The 19,204-nt window shown below is 44.1% G+C and overlaps 1 long non-coding RNA gene across 1 annotated transcript; it reads left to right on the top strand.

The window, feature by feature from the left end:
- Positions 1 to 5,124: 5,124 nt before the first annotated feature.
- Positions 5,125 to 18,538, top strand: LOC115473857. The gene is made up of 4 exons (XR_003942766.1): positions 5,125 to 5,136; positions 12,506 to 12,508; positions 15,380 to 15,387; positions 18,401 to 18,538. It is a non-coding gene; the product is annotated as an uncharacterized LOC115473857 (long non-coding RNA).
- Positions 18,539 to 19,204: the final 666 nt, after the last annotated feature.

Raw genomic sequence — 19,204 nt, 5'->3', positions numbered from 1 at the left:
ACCTAGCGGTAAGGTCTCACATGGTAACTGGGCGGTAATGACCTACACGCATCAAATGCCACTTGGCGCGCGTCTGAAAATAAAAATTATTTTTCAGCTGTGCGTATTGGATGCTCACCAAAAATGAAATTACCATAAGAGCCACGCAGTAACAAGGCGGTAACTCCATTTTGATACGCGTTGAGCACGCGTAGACATTTATGCAGCTTTGTAAAAGGGCCCCTTAGTCTTCTTCCGATTTTAGCCTGAATTCAGAGGCCCAGGATTCCATTAAATCAAGGCCAGTCTTAATCCTATATAGAATTCCCTGGATGCCACCTCAAAAAGGGATGTAAATAGTGACATCCATGCCATGTCCCTCCCCAAAATCTTTTACAAAATAACTACTGCGTATCTAGCACACAGAAACAGGAAAACTAACATAGGATGCTTTACTACATCCTGCCCTTAACACTAAGGGACCTGTTTACTAAGGTGCACTAGCATTTTTAGCGTGCAGTAAAAATTAGCGCAGAATATATGGGTGTCTCTAGCGTTAGCATGCATTAAAAACCCTAGCACTTGCAGTCCGGCTTAATAAACAGGGCCCTATGTTACTTGTACGTTAGTTCTTAATGCAGCTTAGTAAAATGGCCTCTAAACAAATACGTAGTAATAGTTCAAACTATAGTAGATCATAGACTGATCATTTGTAAAAATATTTATTTGCATTCACAAAGCATTATTCACAACATTACACAGTTTGCAAGATACAAAAATGAGAAATAAAGTCTTGGATTCCTCAGCTCTAAAATGACACTTCACTAGAGCTCCTGAAGCAAAGAAAAATTAGTTTGGTCAAATGGCAGATGGAGGCATGTCATTACTAGCATTCAGGGAATGTGAGCTTAGAAGATTAATTATGTGTGGTTGTATAAAATCTGCTTGTAAATATACCCACAGAGAATTAAAATCATATAAGGGAATTGCCAAAGTCTTCGTTGATCTCTTTTTACGATTAGGAAGAGTGTATATTGGCACCTTTATTTTTAGTAGAAGAAATATTATTTGAAAGTACTTGAATGTTTGGCAGGACAACAATGATCATTTAAGCTTAAAACATTATTCTTGGGTTAAAGCAACAATGCTCAGGTTTGTTTTCTTTTTTCATTAAACATACTAGATTCATCCAGAAGACTTTCTAGGGTCAATGTGCTCAGTATCTACTGTCTGTTTCTGGAGTTAAAATATGTAAATAAAGAACACATAGGGAAGACTATTTTATAATAAGCTAGCTAACGTGAAGCCAGTATGCACAAAAGTTACTTATGTAGACCTACATTTATAGCAGATCTTTACCATGCACAAATTGTCTAACTTTTTTTTTTACATATATTCATGTCTTCTTTATAAAATGTACAGATAATTCCAAACCCTGCCTCTGGGAATGCATCTGTTCAGAACAGATAAATGTATGCATATCCTCTGCGTTTTTTTAACCATTTCTACATTATTCTAATTATCCTTCTATGTGTGCAACTCTCTCTCTCTCTCTCTGTGTATATATATATATATATATATATATATATATATATATATATATATATATACACACACACACACATAGATAAAGATAGGTATCTTCACTACCCAGCCTGTTGTGGCATCAAGTATAAAACCGCCTACGCATCCACCTTTCCTTATGTTAGCGCTCACTTGTGGAATGGATTACCAAAATCTGTAAAATCTATTCAAGATCATTTGGCCTTCTGAAAGTCTCTAAAGACCCTATTATTTGGGAAAACTTACGCTGCAGACCCGCCTAGCATCTCTAACTTCTGAACTGCTGCAGACGTTACAACATACTGAATTCTATTACACTTTCTCCTTTTCCTCTCCTTTGCTTCTCTTTACTTCATTGATTTTGATTGTTAGCTGCATTGATGTATGTTTTTTGCAGACTGATGTAAGCCACATTGAGCCTGCCCATGGGTGGGAAAATGTGGGATATATTAATGCTATAAATAATAAATAAATATGTGGAGGGACATTTTCAATATTCTTACCTACAAATGCACTCAGTCTGCTGCCCCTCACTACCTCTCTACCCTCATCTCCCCTTACGTTCCCGCCCGTAACCTCCATTCACATGATAAATCCCTCCTCTCAGTACCCTTCTCCACCACCGCCAACTCCAGGCTCCGCTCATTCTGCCTCGCCTCACCCTATGCTTGGAACAACCTTCCTGAACCCTTACGCCAAGCCCCCTCCCTGCCCGTCTTCAAGTCTTTGCTTAAAGCCCACCTCTTCAATGCTGCGTTCAGCACCTAACCCTTACCGTTCAGTGAATCCAGAATGCCCCAATTTGACTGCCCCTATCGGACCGACCGTTCACTTGTCTATTAGATTGTAAGCTCTTTGAGCAGGGACTGTCTCTCTTTGTTAAATTGTACAGCGCTGCGTAACCCTAGTAGCGCTCTAGAAATGTTAAGTAGTAGTAATATGATATCTAACTCTGAATTGGGACGTTTTGCCAAAAAGTCTAAAAAAAAAATCCAAAACACATATAGCTCACTGCAATAATTGAACCAGAAAAACATCTGAGTTCTGATTTTCTGATTCAATTATGTCTGTGATCTAGATGTTTTCAGTGTGAACATATTCATCTGTAAGAACCATTTCTGAAAAAGAAAAGTCCCAGGGAAAAACAGAGAAAAACAAACCACAGGGAGGTCTGTCTGGCAGCATTCCTATTGAACTGGCCATACAGACATCCCATAAGTGCAGAGGGACCTAGGTACAAATCCCACCTAAACTGCTTCATATTGCATTGTGAGTCCTCCAGGAACAGAGGAAACTTACTGTACCTAAAGGTCCACCACTATAGTAACTCTCAGGCTTGCAGGTCACTTACATATTTAGATATAGGAGGTATTTCTATGTTCCTGGAGGGCTGACATATTTGTACTGAAATTAAAGAGTTAAAGTGGGAATTGAACCTGAGTTCCGTTGTTCACTGTCCACTACACTGACCACTAACTACTCTATCCATTTGCTTGCTGCTTTTTTAGGAATGGCTATAATGTCTGGAGTTATCATAGAGCCTCTACTGTCACTGTTATATCTTTGAGGGATAGGAGGGGTTCAGTGACCACTAGGCTATTGAGGGGGGGGGATCATGCCTTCATCCCTCCAGTGGTCAGAAGGTCGGTTAGGGCACCTTCTTCAGACTTAGGCTTCCTGTTCCAGGGCAGAGGGAGCATGAAACGAATGACGGACAGGCGCGCGTGGCACCTCCCCAGCGGCGTGCACCGGGGTGGGGGGTTCTTTCGCAGAGGGGTGTCCTTTCGCTGGGGGGGGGGGAGGCGCACTGCATCCGGGGGGAGGCGCTGCACCTGTGGGGCGGGGCGCATCGGCGATCCGCCCCGGGTGTCAGCCCCCCTAGGAACGCCACTGTAATACAACCTAATATTACACATAGACAAGCGTGACTACACAAACCATTTCAGTCTGTAAACTTCAACTCTCCATGAGAAGCATCTAAGGGAGAGCTGGGCAGAAATGAAAAGTATGAACTAGCTGTTTACCTATCCAAAAAAAAGTGATAACTTAATGTGGCTCAAAAAAACATTAATGACCCCCCTCTCAACACACTTACAATATAGTTTAAGTCAGAACTGTGCCCTAATCTGCAAGATACCCAGTCTCTGTTCTGGTCTGGTCTGGTCTTACTATATCAGGGAACACTTGTATCATTTTGTCCAGAAGCTTTACAGCTTCTTGTGCTAAAAGAGTTTAAAGATCCAGTTCTGGTTAGGGAAGGGGAGAGGGGTTTCTGGGCTTGTTTTTTCTGTGTGTCTCTTTTTACTGGTTGTATTTTGTTTCAAAATGTTACCTAAATAAAGAATTAAAACAAACAAACAAACAAAAGATACAGTCCCTAAAAGGCCATAGAACAAACTCAACCATCAAGGTTGTGACAGAGACCTCCAAGCCCTGTGATATATTTAAAATATGCAATGAATTCAACGGGCCCTGTTTACTAAGGTGAGCTAGCATTTTTAGCGCGTGCTAAAAATTAGCATGTGCTAACCACTTAGACACCCATAGGAATATTATGGGCGTCTACTTGGTTGATGCATGCTAAAAGTGCTAATGCACCTCTAGCGTGGCTTAGTAAACAGAGCCCAAAGAGTCCAAGAAAAGATTCCCATTTACACTTTAGCTTGTTTGTTTTTAAAGGTGATATATAATACGATCTAGCAAAAGAGGACACGTGTTCTCAGGAGCCTTTGAAACTTCAAAGAACTATTTGTTCTACAAATCCATAGGGGTATTAATGGGAAGTTAGGGGAATTCACAAATACCAAATATTCCTCCGAACATTTGCCAAATTCTAATGAAGCAAGAGACTCCCATATTCCATCCAAAGACACAACCTTAGGTTTAGAGAGCTGAGGCTTGAACAATTTCGGAATTGATTGACCTTGCTCTTAATTAGTAACTCTAAAAAAAATCTGGAAGTAGTATCTGCTATGGTGCTATTTGCGGGACTGACCCTTCTAAACTCTCCATCTGTCCTAGCAGCATATTACCATCTGCCCACAAAGCTGTTTCCCAGGCCCTTGCCTGCTCTGGGAAGATGACAGCATCCATCAACACCAGAGCTCCATGGTTTGCAGCTTCAGCCTGCGATATCGTCTATGCTGGGTGTGTACACATCTCTGAGCTTAAAGATGCCTCTGAGTCAGAGAAGGTGGCAAGCAAGATTTTCCTTGCTGCTCCAAGAAACCCACTCATTTCCGGAGCATCTGCTGTGGTGTCAGAGAAGGTAACATTGAGGTCCATTGGACCTTTAAATGAGATAAGAACTGGGCCTGAGGAGTCACAGCTTTTAGCTTTATATTTCACCATAAAACTAAGGGGGTGAAAAAAAAACATGTTGAGAATCTATAGCACCTGATCCAATACTGCTGCCATCTTAGGACCGCCCTAGAAATAAGCCACTGCTTTCTTTATAGAGAAAGCATGAATGTATTATAACCATTTGTAGTTAAAATGGCCCCTTAAGTTCATCTTTTATAGTCTTCTCTCTCTGATAGGCTGATGATCAGCAGCCCCGTGCTGTTCCATACTATACTCTTATAATGCCTCAATGTTCAAAGCTAATAGCGAGCAAATTTATGTGCGCTGTTAGCTCTGATCATAGTGGTACTTATGCGGGAGGACTGTGCCTGGTCATTTACCCAAGGCACAATCCACAATCCTCCCACAGAAGTTGTTTGACAGGTTTGGGCTGTCAAAAGCCTGGACCTTTCAAACAGCAGAAGAGGTTTGACAGCTACAGGAATTTTGCCTGAACCTGTATTCTTCTTTATCATGTATGTATGCACATGGTATACATATATGTTCTATGTATGTTATGTTCCATCTCTGTTACCATGTATGTATGCACCTTAACGCAACACCATGTATAAATCTGTTACCCGAAAATGGCAACCGCCATCACGACAAATGTAAGCCACATTGAGCCTGCAAATTGGTGGGAAAATGTGGGATACAAATGCTACAAATAAATAAATAAAACCTGTCAAACCTAAGCTCACCCCCCAAACACTAAAGAACCCTGGTGGTCCAGTGGGACAGCTAGCTTCCCCCCCCCCCCCTCAGCATTGAAAAAAATGGCCTTGAGGTGGGTCCACTAGCCCACCCTCCCTTCCTCCATCCTTCTTGACACCCCTTCTCCCATCTGCCTACCTCATTGTCTGTAGATTCTATATAGTAAAGATGTCGAACCAGATATCTGCCCCATGGATCCCTGAGTGCAGGGTACCACAAGAATCACCAATATCACTGATACTGTTCAATATAATGATGGTGCCACTAGCAAAAAAATTGAACAAATGGGGGTTCAACCCATTCATATAAGCAGATGATGTCACCATCTTCATACCTTTCCACAACAGTATAATAAACATACTGGACAAAATTTTAAAAGGCCTTGACGTCATGGAAAAATGGTCAATAACTTTCAAACTCAAACTGAACAGAGACAAAACCAAATTCCTGGTCCTATCCAGCCCACACAACCCTACATCTTACCAAAATTTCACAATCAACAACAAACATACCATATCAAACCACAGTTAAAAATACTAGGAACACCTAACACTGGATAATCAAATATCAGCAGTCACATCCAAGTGCTTCAGAACATTATGGAAACTGAGAAGGTTAAGAAACTACTTCTCTAAACTCTCATTCAGGCTACTAGTCCAATCAATGATATTATCACAGCTAGACAACTGTAATGTGGTATACGTAGGGTGCAAGAAAAACACACTAAAATCTCTACAAACAGTCCAAACCGCCTAAACTTGGGTACAAGAGAGGCGGTATAGCAAATAAATAAACAATAAATGATAGAAAAAAATGTCTCAAAAGTGGCACAAAGTGACAGATGAATGTTTCCCCACCAAAATGTCTAAATCGTGATTTTCAAAAAGGCAGAATTGGGATGTTTTTCATTGAGTGCATCCAAATAGCATGTTGGAGCATGTTAGCAAGGGGGCATGTTGGAGGTGTGTGTTTGGGCAGACTTACAATCTGGACATTTTTCTGCAATAATGAAACAGAAAAAAAAAAGTCCAGTGACAGAAAAGACATACTTTTTAAAAATCTAGACCTGTTTGAATCATGACTAAGTCTGAAGAAGGTGCCCTATGGCTCCACCCCTATGATAGACACACCCATGTTAACCACACCACTTGGTGCATATAAACAGGCATCATTGAAAATATTATACCAGTATAGGAGAAAAAAATACCTTGAATTTTTTCATTATAAATAATTTCTGTAAGATGTTACAGCTCCAGTATACCCAGCGCAAAATAAGATAGCAGATGTAAATTCTCAAATTGGACATATTCCAAACACTACAATGAAAGTAAAATGGTTTTTTCTACCTTTGTTGTCTGGTGACTTTGTTTTTCTGATCATGTCGGTCCCAGTCTCTGATTCTGCTGCTCTCTATCTGTTCCCTTAACTCTGTTTCCAGGGGTTCCTTTCCATTTATTTCTTTACTTTCCTCCTTTCTTCTTCATTTCTTGCTCTACATCCATAGGTAAAAGCTGGGTCCTCCGCAGACTTCACTGGAGGAGGTATAGAGTAGATCCAGTTTTTGCCTATTTTATACATCCATGTGCAGTTTTTCTTCTCTTTTCCCTTTCCCTCATCTCCATCAGTATGCATCTCCTTCCTATTCTTCCCTCCTCTCCATCCATATGCATCTCCTGTCCTTCCTCTCTCTTCCCTCTCATCTATCCATGTACAGCATTTCTCCTCTCTCCTCCCCTCCATCCATGTTCATCTCACTTCCTTTCTTTCCCTCTCCTCCATCCATGTTCATCTCACTTCCTCTCTCTTCCCTTCCCATCCATCCATGTCCAACATTTCAACTCTCGCCTCTCCATCCATGTCCAGAATTTCTCGTCTCCCCTAAATCCATGTGCATCTCCTCCTCTGTCTTCCCTCCCCTCCTCTCTCCCCTGCCCTCCCATCCCATCCATGTCCAGCATTTCTCCTCTCTCCCCTCCATCCACGTTCATCTCCTTCCTGTGTTCCCTCTCCTCCATCCATGTCCAACATTTCTCCTGCCCTCACCACCATCCATCCATGTCCAGCAACTCTCCTCTCTCCCCTGTCCTCCCATCCCATCCATGTCCAGGAGTCTCTTCTGCCCTCCCCTCTAATCCATGTTCAGTGATTCTCCTTTGCCCCTATCCTTCCCTCCCATCCATGTTCACCAATTCTCTGCCCTCCCCTCCATGTCCAGCAATTCTCCCTCCCCCTAATCCTTCCCCTCCCATCCATGTCCTGTGACTCACCCAGCCTCCACCTGCACCTGAGATCGTTCTAACTGCATCCCCACCTGCCGGCCCTCAGCTCGCCAACTTTCTGTTCTGCCCCCTGCAAATCTAATATTTACCGAAGTCGCAGCACGAACCGGCGGTAGTGAAGACAGCAAGCAGGCAGGCTCGCCTCCTCATCTCTTCCCTGCCCTCTCAGCACAGCTCAGGCTCAGCATCCTGCCTTCGTCACTTCCCTGCCCTCTTAGCGTCCCACCGTCCTCTGATGTAATTTCCTCTCTGCAAGGGCAGGACGCTGAGAGGGCAGGGAAAAAATGAATATGGGACGGTGAGCCTGAGCTGTGCTGAGAGGGCAGTGAAGCGACAAAGGCGGGACTCTGAGCCTGAGCTGTGCTGAGAGGGCAGGGAAACGACGAGGACCTGCTTGCTGTCTTCACTACCACACCGGTTCATTCTGCGACTTCGGTAAATATTAGATTTGCTTGCAGGGGGCAGAACAGAAAGTTGGTGAGCCGGCCCTCAGAAAAAAAGCTGCTGGTATACCGTACCGGCGCGTACCAGCACAAAAAATGCACTGATTATTATTATTCAGACTGTGATGATCCACATTTTTCTGACCGCCACTAGTACTAAACCCTGAAATTCAATACTTGGCCATGTAGCAAACAAGCATTGAATTTCCAGGTTTCCAGAGCTGGCTAACACATAGCTAGTTATGTGTGATATTCAGCACTTAACTGGCTACGAGTTACTGCATAAAGGGGTCCTTTTACTAAGCAGAGGTGAGCACTAATGTATGCTTACCGCTGGTTAAAATGCACTACCACGGGGCGTACTCAGGCATCCCACAGTAGATTTTGCATGTGTGCATGCTACCCACATACTAAAAGATAGTTTTTATTTTAGTGCTGGGGGCAGGTCTGGGAGCAAAGAGTATGCATGTTCTGTGCTAATTGGTTAGCATATTGCATCACGCTAGCCAATTAGCATGTGGTTAGCTCACGAGTCCATACCACCTACAAAATAGGTGTCAGTAAGTGCTCATGTGCTAATGGCCATGCACTAATGGGAACATTAGCACATGGCTATTGTCACAAAATATCTAGCCACCCGCCTGGGGTTACCCCGTGACCACTTAGAGGGACTATCCCCAGCACAGCTCAGGTCCGCCTTCACCTGCCGCTCGTGCTCTACACTAGCACCCTCCTCCCACTGACTAGGTCACAACTGCCTCTGGGCGAGTCCCCACTCTCAAATTATCCCCAGTGATTTCTAGGTTACTAGAGCCACACTCCCAGTGGTCCTACAGTTCCAATAAAACACTCACAGACCCAACACACAAATCTCCAGGATTCTTTATCAGTCCAGTCAGGCAGAATGTGTTTATTCTTAGAACTTGGAACAATGGACAAAAAAATGCGCAATTAGCAAACAGTAACAAGTAACTGAAAAAAATGGATCAATTAAAAAACTAACTAAACATTTGTATATGGCCTAGAAAGTACCTGGGGAGATCAGGACATATATAGCTGTTCACCAGTTATCAAATCAGTACATTTTTTCTAGTGTAAAAGGTGCTGGTACTCAAATGCCAGGCCACCCTTCAGGGGTGAGGTGATCACTGAGGGACCCACCCCATAATAGCTAGGCCCCCTGCAACCAGTCACAAAATCTATGGCAAAGCAGAATTGGTGTATAGAGCCTAACCAATTTCATTAAAACTTGGGGACCATATGTTAATTTTAGCAGACAATGGAAAAGGTGCCGGCACTCAGTACCCCCAAGTACCCTCCTCAAAAAAAAAGCCCTGTATCAAATATAACTGTTTTTTTACAGGGCTTCAGCAAATCTCTCTCTCTCTCTCTCTCTCTCTCTCTCTCTCTCTCTCTCTCTCTCTCTCTCTTCCTCTTTCTCTTCCTCTTCTCCTGGACTAAAACTGAACTCAAACCCAGTAAAGTCCAAATGAGGTGAGCTCCTGGGACAATCAGAGCCCTGTCAATGTGATTTCAAATATTATATACTGCTTCTTGCTTCCTGTTCATGTCAAACTAAAGAAAAAACACCCAGGGGGTCTTTTACTAAAACTTAGATCTAGTTATCTGCAGCAGGGCTGATAGGAATAAAATGAGCCCTGCTGCAAAAAGCTTGAGCTAAGCTTTAGTAAAAGATCCTCTCAGTTCTCTGTAACAGCTTTATAGCCATGAAACACCACCTGCTGGCCAAATAGGAGAAATATATTTCAGAACCTAATCAATGCAGGGAAATATCCAATACATTTTGCAGGCTTAAAACACACTGAGCCCTTTTACTAAGCCACGTCTAACGTGCGCCAATTTGGAATGCGTGACCCGGGAGATAATTCCATGTTTTACGTGCATCTGATACGCATGCTGTAAAAAATTTTTATTTTCCAATGCGCGGTGCTAACCGGGTAGTAATCGGCATTTTACGAGCGCTGACGATTGCCACCCGGTTAACACGTGAGACCTTACTGCTAAGTCAGGGGTCCTTTACTAAGGTGCCCTGAAAAGTCGCCTGTGCTATCTATATACGTTTTGAAAATATAAGTATAGTGATGAAGTTATTTGCTCACCATCTGCCAGTGAATACATAACTCTGGATATTGAGCCATAACTTTTCATTGTTATAAACTACAGCAAAAAGAAAAAAAGAGAGAGAGAGAGATAGAATGGAGGAAGAATCAGAATTTTTTTCCACAAAATAAAATAGTAATTCATAGCCTAATAGCACCTTCAATTATGCCAAGAGTGCTTTCAAGATAAGGTCATTAAAAATAAGAAAGTCTACTTGCCACTTTTGACTGTACCCTGTATTTAAAAATAAGATACTGTGAAAATAATTATGATGAGCACTGATCCTCTTCATTCAGTCCAAGCAACCCTCCAGCTTTCTTTATAAAAGCTAAATCACTTAACAGAATGCTCTCAATCAAGGCTCACAGAATGAATCATAACAGTCTCTGCATTGTTGTAACCCAGGTAACAGCAGCTATCAGGACATCACGACAATAAAAGATGAGTACAAAGGATTATGATGCATGCATGCCTCCTGTATAAGGCAAGATATTTTTCTTACAAAATAGGACAGTGAAATATAAATATTAGAATCACTGCAAAAACAAGTAAATAATAATTTGAATATCAAAAGTAGCATAAATAAACATAAATAACTAATTTCCCAATGCTGTTAATATTCATTTTGGCTATTTATATCCATTATTAGACTGTTGTGCAGCTTGAGATGTAGGAGTCCATGTACTAAAGTGCATTAGCATCAGCAGGTAATCTGTATTTCCTGTATTAAACTGATTTTTAACATGGTATTTAGGGCTCATTTTTGAAAGAGAAAAATGTCCAAAAAATGGCCTTAAAGGCAGACATATTTCTCGCCAAAAAACGTCCAAAGTGTATAATCTGTAATGACCTGTTCCTCGCCAAATCCAAAGGTCATTACTCCATCCTTAGCTCCTCGACCTATCCGCCGCTTTTGACACTGTCAATCACAACTTACTTCTCGACACACTGTCCTCTTTTGGGGTCCAGGGCTCTGTCCTCTCCTGGTTCTCCTCTTATCTCTCCCATCGTACCTTCAGAGTACACTCTCATGGTTCTTCCTCCACTCCTATCCCGCTCTCTGTTGGAGTCCCTCAGGGTTCTGTCCTTGGACCCCTTCTTTTCTCAATCTACACCTCTTCCCTGGGCTCCCTGATCTCGTCTCATGGCTTCCACTATCATCTTTATGCTGACGACACCCAGCTTTATCTCTCCACACCAGACATCACTGCGGAAACCCAGGCCAAAGTATTGGCCTGCTTATCCGACATTGCTGCCTGGATGTCCAACCGCCACCTGAAACTGAACATGACCAAGACCGAACTTCTTGTCTTCCCACCCAAACCCACTCTCCTCTACCTCTACTCTCTATCTCGGTTGATAACACCCTCATCGTCCCCGTCTCATCTGCCCACAACCTCAGTGTCATCTTCGACTCCTCCCTCTCCTTCTCTGCGCATATCCAGCAGATAGCCAAGACCTGTTGCTTCTTCCTCTACAACATTAGCAAAATCCACCCTTTCTTCTCTGAGCACACCACCAGAAATCTCATCCACTCTCTCATTACCTCTCGCCTTGACTACTGCAACCTACTCCTCACTGGTCTCCCACTTAGCCACCTATCCCCTCTTCAGTCTGTTCAGAACTCTGCTGCACGTCTTATCTTCCGCCTGAACCGATACACTCATATCACCCCTCTCCTCAAGTCACTTCATTGGCTTCCGATCAGGTACCGCATTCAGTTCAAGCTTCTGCTACTAACCTACAAATGTACTTGATCTGCAGCCTCTCCTTACCTCTCAACCCTCATCTCCCCTTATGTTCCTACCCGTAACCTCCGCTCTCAAGACAAATCCCTCCTTTCAGTACCCTTCTCCACCACTGCCAACTCCAGGCTCCGCCCTTTCTGCCTCGCCTCACCCCATGCGTGGAACAAACTCCCCGAGCCCATACGCCAGGCCCCCTTCCTGCCCATCTTCAAATCACTGCTTAAAGCCCACCTCTTCAATGTCGCCTTCGGCACCTAACCACTACACCTCTACCCAGGAAATCTAGACTGCCCCAACTTGACATTTCGTTCTTTAGATTGTAAGCTCCTTTGAGCAGGGACCGTCCTTCTTTGTTTAATTTGTACAGCGCTGCGTAACCCTAGTAGCGCTCTAGAAATGTTAAGTAGTAGTAGAAGTAGTAGTAATCAAACAAAAGGAAAAAAAATGGTCCAAATGGGAAGGGGGGGGGGGCAGTTGTGAGACCTACAGGCCCTTCCTCTAATTCAGGGCCTATTGGAGCCTTGGCCTATGGTACAGCATTTGACATTCAGGGGGAGCTGCTATGACTGTGTACACAGAGGGCCCCATTGTATACTCCCCTCCCCATCTGTGGTGCCTTCCACCCTCCCCTTTCTGCAGTCTCCCTTTCCCAGGGTTTACCTAGTACGTTTCGCAGCAGAACTCCAGTCAGCCTGGCATGTCAGGCTATCAACACATGTACTGAATATTACAAATTGGGGGGGAGGGTTGTTTCCCCTTATTAAGGGTGTGTCCGCTCATTTAGGGGCCCTTTTACTAAGCTGTATAAGCATCTGCATGCACCCAATGTGCGCCAAAATGGAGTTACCGCCCAGCTACCAGGTGGCTTTCACGGTAATTTCATTTTTGGCATGCATCCAATATGCGCGTCTGAAATTTTTTTTTTATTTTTGGACACGCGTATTGGACGTGTGCCAAGTGGCATTTAGCGCACGTAGATCATTACCACCCGGTTAGCATGTGAGACTTTACCGCTAGGTCAGTGGCTGGCAGTAAGGTTACAGACCCAAAATGGACGCAAGGCAATTTTAATTTTGCCGCATGTCCATTTTCGGCAAAAATTTTAAAAAGCCCTTTTTTACAGGGCTGCTGAGAAGTGTATCGGCGCGCACTCAAGTTTATGCCTACACTACCACAAACCATTTTTCAGCGCACCTTAGTAAAAGGACCCCTCAGTCTTTACAGATGCTCCACCACGAGGAGCATAATCTGCTGCTGTGCCGCCAAGAGCTGGCAAATTCCAGTCATTTCTTGCAGCAAGTGGGTCCGCATGGCCTCTGCGCCATCAGGCACTGCTCGGTTGCCTGTATTGTCTCTCCACCCCTGCTGATGGGTCAACAAAAAAAAAAAAGACTTCACTTGCTCCAGAATATTGCAGCTCGATTAATCTACAGGAAGGGAAAATATGCTGAGGCTACTCCGTTACTGAACGATTTGCATTTGCTCCAAGTTGAGATTCAGATTTATTTTAAACTTGCTTGCTTAGGGGCTCTTTTACAAAGGCACACTGAAAAATGACCTGCGGAAGTGTAGACCCGTGTTTCGGGCGCGCGCAAAATCATTTTTTAGCACACCTGAAAAAAAATGCTTTTTTTAAATTTTTGCCGAAAATGGACGTACGGCAAAATGAAAATTGCCACGTATCCATTTTGGGTCTGAGACCTTACCGCCAGCCATTGACCTAGCAGTAAAGTCTCGCATGGTAACCGAGCAGTAATGCCCTACATGCGTCAAATGACACTTGGTGCACGTCCATTACACGTGTCTGAAAATAAAACTTATTTTTCAGATGTGCATATCCGACACGTGCCAAAAATGAAATTCCTCAAGATCCACGTGGTAGCAAGGCAAGAGCTCCATTTTGGCACACATTGGGCATGCGTAGACGCTTACGCAGCTTAATAAAAGAGACCCCTAGTTTCTAAACGTATATCTGGGTTAAATTGAAATAGTGTAAGTCAGTTATTGCTCATTCCAATTCCTGTCAGCGTCCTTTCATTTGCTATGCGAGAATCGTTAGCACAGTTTTGTAAAATAAGCCCTATGTTTGTAAGGAACATCCTGCAATTCTTATGTTGTAGGAAACCTACTTGGATTATAAAAGTTCTATAAAATTTCATATTAAGCGATATTCTAACCAGGGGCATAACTATGGGTGGGCCTGGATGGGCTCAGGCCCAACCAGTTTAGCCTCAGGTCCACCCAGAAGCAGAGTCCGTGTCTTCCATTCCTCACCCTCTCCCACCCCCACCGCAGCGCTTGCATTTAATGCTGTCAGCACTGCTCCTGCACCTCACAGTATCCTACCCCCACCGCAGCGCTTATACTTTGCTATGGTGCTGCCTGACAGCAACTCTACAGACGTGGCGCCGACATCCTCCCAGAGCAGGACGTTGATGCTGCTTCTGTAGAGTTGCTGTCAGGCAGCACCATAGCAAAGTGTAAGCATTGCCGAGGGGGGTGGGAGACTGTGAGGTGCAGGAGCAGCACCGACAGCATTAAATGCAAACACTGTGGCGGGGGTGGGAGAAGGTAAGGAAGACAGTGGGGTGCTGGCCCTGCAAGGGGAGAGGGCTGAAGAGAAGGGAGAGGAGCTGGACTTGCTGGGGGGGGGGAGGGAATGAGGAAGATAGTGGGGTGCTGGCCCTGCAAGGGGAGTGGGCTGAAAAGAAGGGAGACATGATGGACTTGTTGGGGGGGGGGGGGTAAGGAAGATACGGAGATGCTGGCCCTGGGAGGGAAGGAGCCTGAAGGAAAAAGAAATGTGCTGGACTTGCGAGGGGCAGAGGGTTGGAGGGAAGGGAGAGAGGTACTGACTTGCATGGGGGGAGGTTGGAGGGAAGGGGAGAGGTGCTAGATTTGCAGGGGGGGTTGGAGAGAAGGGGAGAGGTGCTGGATATGCATAGGGTTGAAGTGAAGGGGAAAGGTTCTGGACATGTAGGGGGGCTGGATGAAAGGGAGAGGGGTGCTGAACACATTGGGGGGGGGCTGAATGAAAGGAAGAGAGGTGTTGAACATGTAGTGGAGGTTGAATGAAAGGGAGAGAGGTGCTGGGCATGTAAGGGGGGGTAGAGGAGAGGTGCTGGATATGCAAGGGATGGCTGAAGGGAAAGGAGACAGATATGGACCTGTAAGGAGGGTTGGAGCAAAGGGAGAAAGGTGCTGGACCTATGGGAGGGGTTAGAGGGAAGGGAGGGAGATGCTAGACAAGGGGATAAAGGAAGAGGGGGTTAAATGCTGAACCCACAGTGGGAGACAGAGCCATATGCATAAGGGGAAGGAAAGAGAGTGGAAGAGAAGCTGGTTGGGGTGGGATCAGAGAGGAGAAGGACACATTGGTGTGGAGGAGGGAGAAAGGGGAGGTGTGCAGATACAAAGGGGGATGATGGGTATTAGGTGGGAGCAAGGGGACAAGGACACAAATGTGAGATGCTGTATGGGGATGACATATGGACACAGAGGGGCAATGCCTGACAAAGGGGGGAAGGGGGATATGGAATAGAGATACAATTCTGGACACTGAAGAGGGGGTTATATGGACACAGAGGGGGTATGTGGAGATACCAGACAAGGGGAAGAATAGGAACACAGAAGGGATATGCTGGGCATGGGGTGCATAGGTGCACAGAGGAATGATGATGGATGAGGGGATATGAACACAGGGGAGATACTGGACAAGGAAATATAGGAAAACAGAGATGGGAGATGGATGATGGACATGGAGAAAGAAGAAATGTCAAATAGACAGGAGACCCTGGCAAGTGAGTTAAGAGAAGACAGGGGGAAGCAGAAACCAGAGACTGGGACCAATATGATTTGAAAACTAAAATGACCAGACAACAAAAAGGTACAAAAAATTAATTTATTTTTAATGTGAATGTAATATGTTGGATTTGGAATGTACGTCTTGCCATAGTTGATGTTAAACATGGTTGGGGTCCAGGACAGAAATCTAGGAAAGGTCTCCAAAGTCCATTACCATGCTGAGCCTTCAGCTTCCAGCAGGCAGGCTTTCTCTGGTCAGGGAACCAAGCACAATTGCCCTAGTTGCAACCCCTAACACCATCCCTGGCATGTGCCATCTTTATATTTTGTACAGGAGGAAATGCCTTTCTTTCTTGTTTCTCTGGTGTTGTACTACGTGCAAGGTCTGGTTTCTTGGGGTTTCTGTTTAATTTATATTTCTAGAGTTTGTGGTCACTTATTCTGTATTTAGCATTTGTGTTCACTGTGTGTGATTGAGATATTCTGTTAGCATGAAGTTTCTATGTAGCATTCTGTAGTAATTTGGCTTGTTCAGCTTTCCTGATAAATGTATTTGTATTTTATGGCCACACTATAATATTTAAGGCACTTCCTTTTCATAGGTAGGATCTTTGTTTTTGGAAGTTAGTGTTGGCTTCATCACATGCCCCGGCTGCTTTAGCCTTTCCTCATAGTTCTGATTTCCTCATTGCATCCCTTAAGAAAAGCAAGAACGTAAGTCCCTGCATGCAATGGGGTAAACCCAGGACTGGATCAACCCTATCAGGTGAATCTGGATCCATTTGGCAAACTTACCCCCATTCCCCAGGATTTACCTAGGGGTTGCCCTGGTAGTCTATTGAACTGGAGCAGTAGTAGTTCCCCAGCAGTGGTGTACCAAGGGGGGGGGGGGGGGTCGGTGGCGGCGGTCCGCCCCGGGTGCACGCCGCTGGGGGGGGGGTGCCGCGGCACGCGCCTGTCGGCTCCGAGTTCGCTAACTTCGCTCGTTCGCTGCAGCTCCCTCTGCCCCGGAACAGGTTACTTCCTGTTCCGGGGCAGAGGGAGCTGCAGTGAATGAGCGAAGTTAGCGAACTCGGAGCCGACAGGCGTGGGCCGCGGCACCCCCCCCCCAGCGGCATGCACCTGGGGGGGGTAAAATTTTGCCGGGGGGGGTGTCATTTCATAGGGGGGGGCGCTGTACCCGGGGGGGGGGGCGCATCGGCGATCCGCCCCGGGTGTCATCCAGGCAAGGAATGCCACTGTTCCCCAGCAATGCTCTGGGTTTAAAATGGCACAATCCCCCCCCCCCCCCCTCTAGATTGAAGAACTACCATTATGGGTCAATCTGCTATATACAGTAAGGCAATCTTTCTTAGATTCCACTATGTTTTATATGGCCAGAACATGTGTCTCATTGAAGATGAATAGCCAACTCCTTCTCCCTTTCTATCTTTCCTTGGTTTTTGACTGTTCTTGCAGCATTCAGAAGTTGTTTGAAAATATTTTACTTTTATAAGAGACTTTTAACATGCTAATGTCCTGAGATGTAGCCAGGATTTTTTTTTATTTTATTTTAATTTTGGTTCATTTTTCCTTGATTTTTGGTCTGACTCAAATTTTTGCGCTATTTAAAATATTTGCATGCATATTAGAAATGTATAATATGTATAAATCAAATGTGTATGCATTAATTAGTAAGTTAACACCTTTTAAATTGATTTTTCATATTTTAAAGGATGAATGTGCACTAATGAATGCACATTCCAAATGGTTTTTCAATTGGTTTTCAAGCTGAACTAATTTGCATCTATTTATATTTTATTGTCATATTTGCATGCAAGTAATCATTGTCATGTTAAGGTTAACAAGGTTGTTAATAGTGGCATTATTGGCCTTCATTTGTATAATGCATATGTTAATCCTCCCTTTAGGTGTGTGTTAAGCTTCACATCTTTTCATGAAAATTCTTTGTACCTGTGTTTTCTTCCTGTTTTGAAAGACAGAATTACAGGACTCTGCTAATAATGTTTGTTGACCAAGGCTGAATCCATCCATTTGGACAGACTAACCTTGAAAGTGAGAGTACTGATGACATCAAATTTTTCAGTGTCACAAGAATTATAGCTGCAGATTTATTTTTTTCAAAGATTTTCTCTTGTTTTGTGCCCAGGGGTAAAATCTCTGATAAATCAGGGCCCACCTTGTTGCTAAGTAAAATACCCTATAAGGCAACAAAGTTATTGAGCTTGTAATCTTCATTTTTGTTTCTGTCTCTCTGCTTTAATTAATGAAACCTTCTTCCATTTAGATTTCTTTTGTGAAAGTCAGAGGTGAGCAAAAGAATGATGTAACTAAGCAAAATCTCCAAATGACTGAATCCAACATCCCCCAAAACAAGTTGGTCTGAAGGCCTTGTTTACTGAATGAGAAAAAAATATATTGCGGTCCTTTTACTAAGGTACGCTGAAAAATGTCCTGCGTCGTGTAGACGAGTGTTTTGCGCGCGCGTAGAATCATTTTTCAGCGCATTTGCAAAAAAATGCCTTTTTTTATATTTTTGCTGAAAATGGACGTGCGGCTAAATGAAAACTGACTTGCGTCCTTTTTGGGTCTGAGACCTTACCGCCAGCCAGCCATTGACCTAGTGGTAAAGTCTCACGCGGTAACCAGGGGATACTACTACTGACCTACACAGGCAAATGCCACTTGGCGTGCGTAGCTGATGAACCAGAAATGTAAAAATATTTTTCAGACACGCATAGCGGACGTGCACCAAAAATGAAATTACCGCAAGGATCTTGTGGTAGCCGTGCGGTAACTCCATTTTGGTGCACATTGGGCGCATGTAGACGCTTGCATGGCTTAGTAAAAGGGCCCCATTGTGAGCTAGCACTGAGCACCAATTCTACAAGGGCATCTCTGTGCCAGGAAGCTGCTATAAAATAAGAAAGTCAGCACTGGAACATCTAAAGTTAGGCATGATCATTTGCACCAAGTCAGTGGCTGCTGTCATTAATGTCAATATGTGGTGTGGATACAAATCAATAATTCAAAATAATAAACAAATCCACAAAATATGAAATAACAAGAATCAGGGAAAAAGCCTCAAAGAGCTGGGGGACTATATAGGAAGTCTGTACAAGCTAAACGGACAAAAATGCCCTCTCTTCATCATCGGCATGGTGCTGCCAAAGAGAGCTGTGTGAGTACTCTATTTGCAGCCTGAGACCCT

This window comes from Microcaecilia unicolor, chromosome 7 (genome assembly GCF_901765095.1).
Source record: "Microcaecilia unicolor chromosome 7, aMicUni1.1, whole genome shotgun sequence".
Lineage (NCBI taxonomy): Eukaryota > Metazoa > Chordata > Amphibia > Gymnophiona > Siphonopidae > Microcaecilia > Microcaecilia unicolor.
This window is presented reverse-complemented; position numbering and strand designations above follow the sequence as displayed.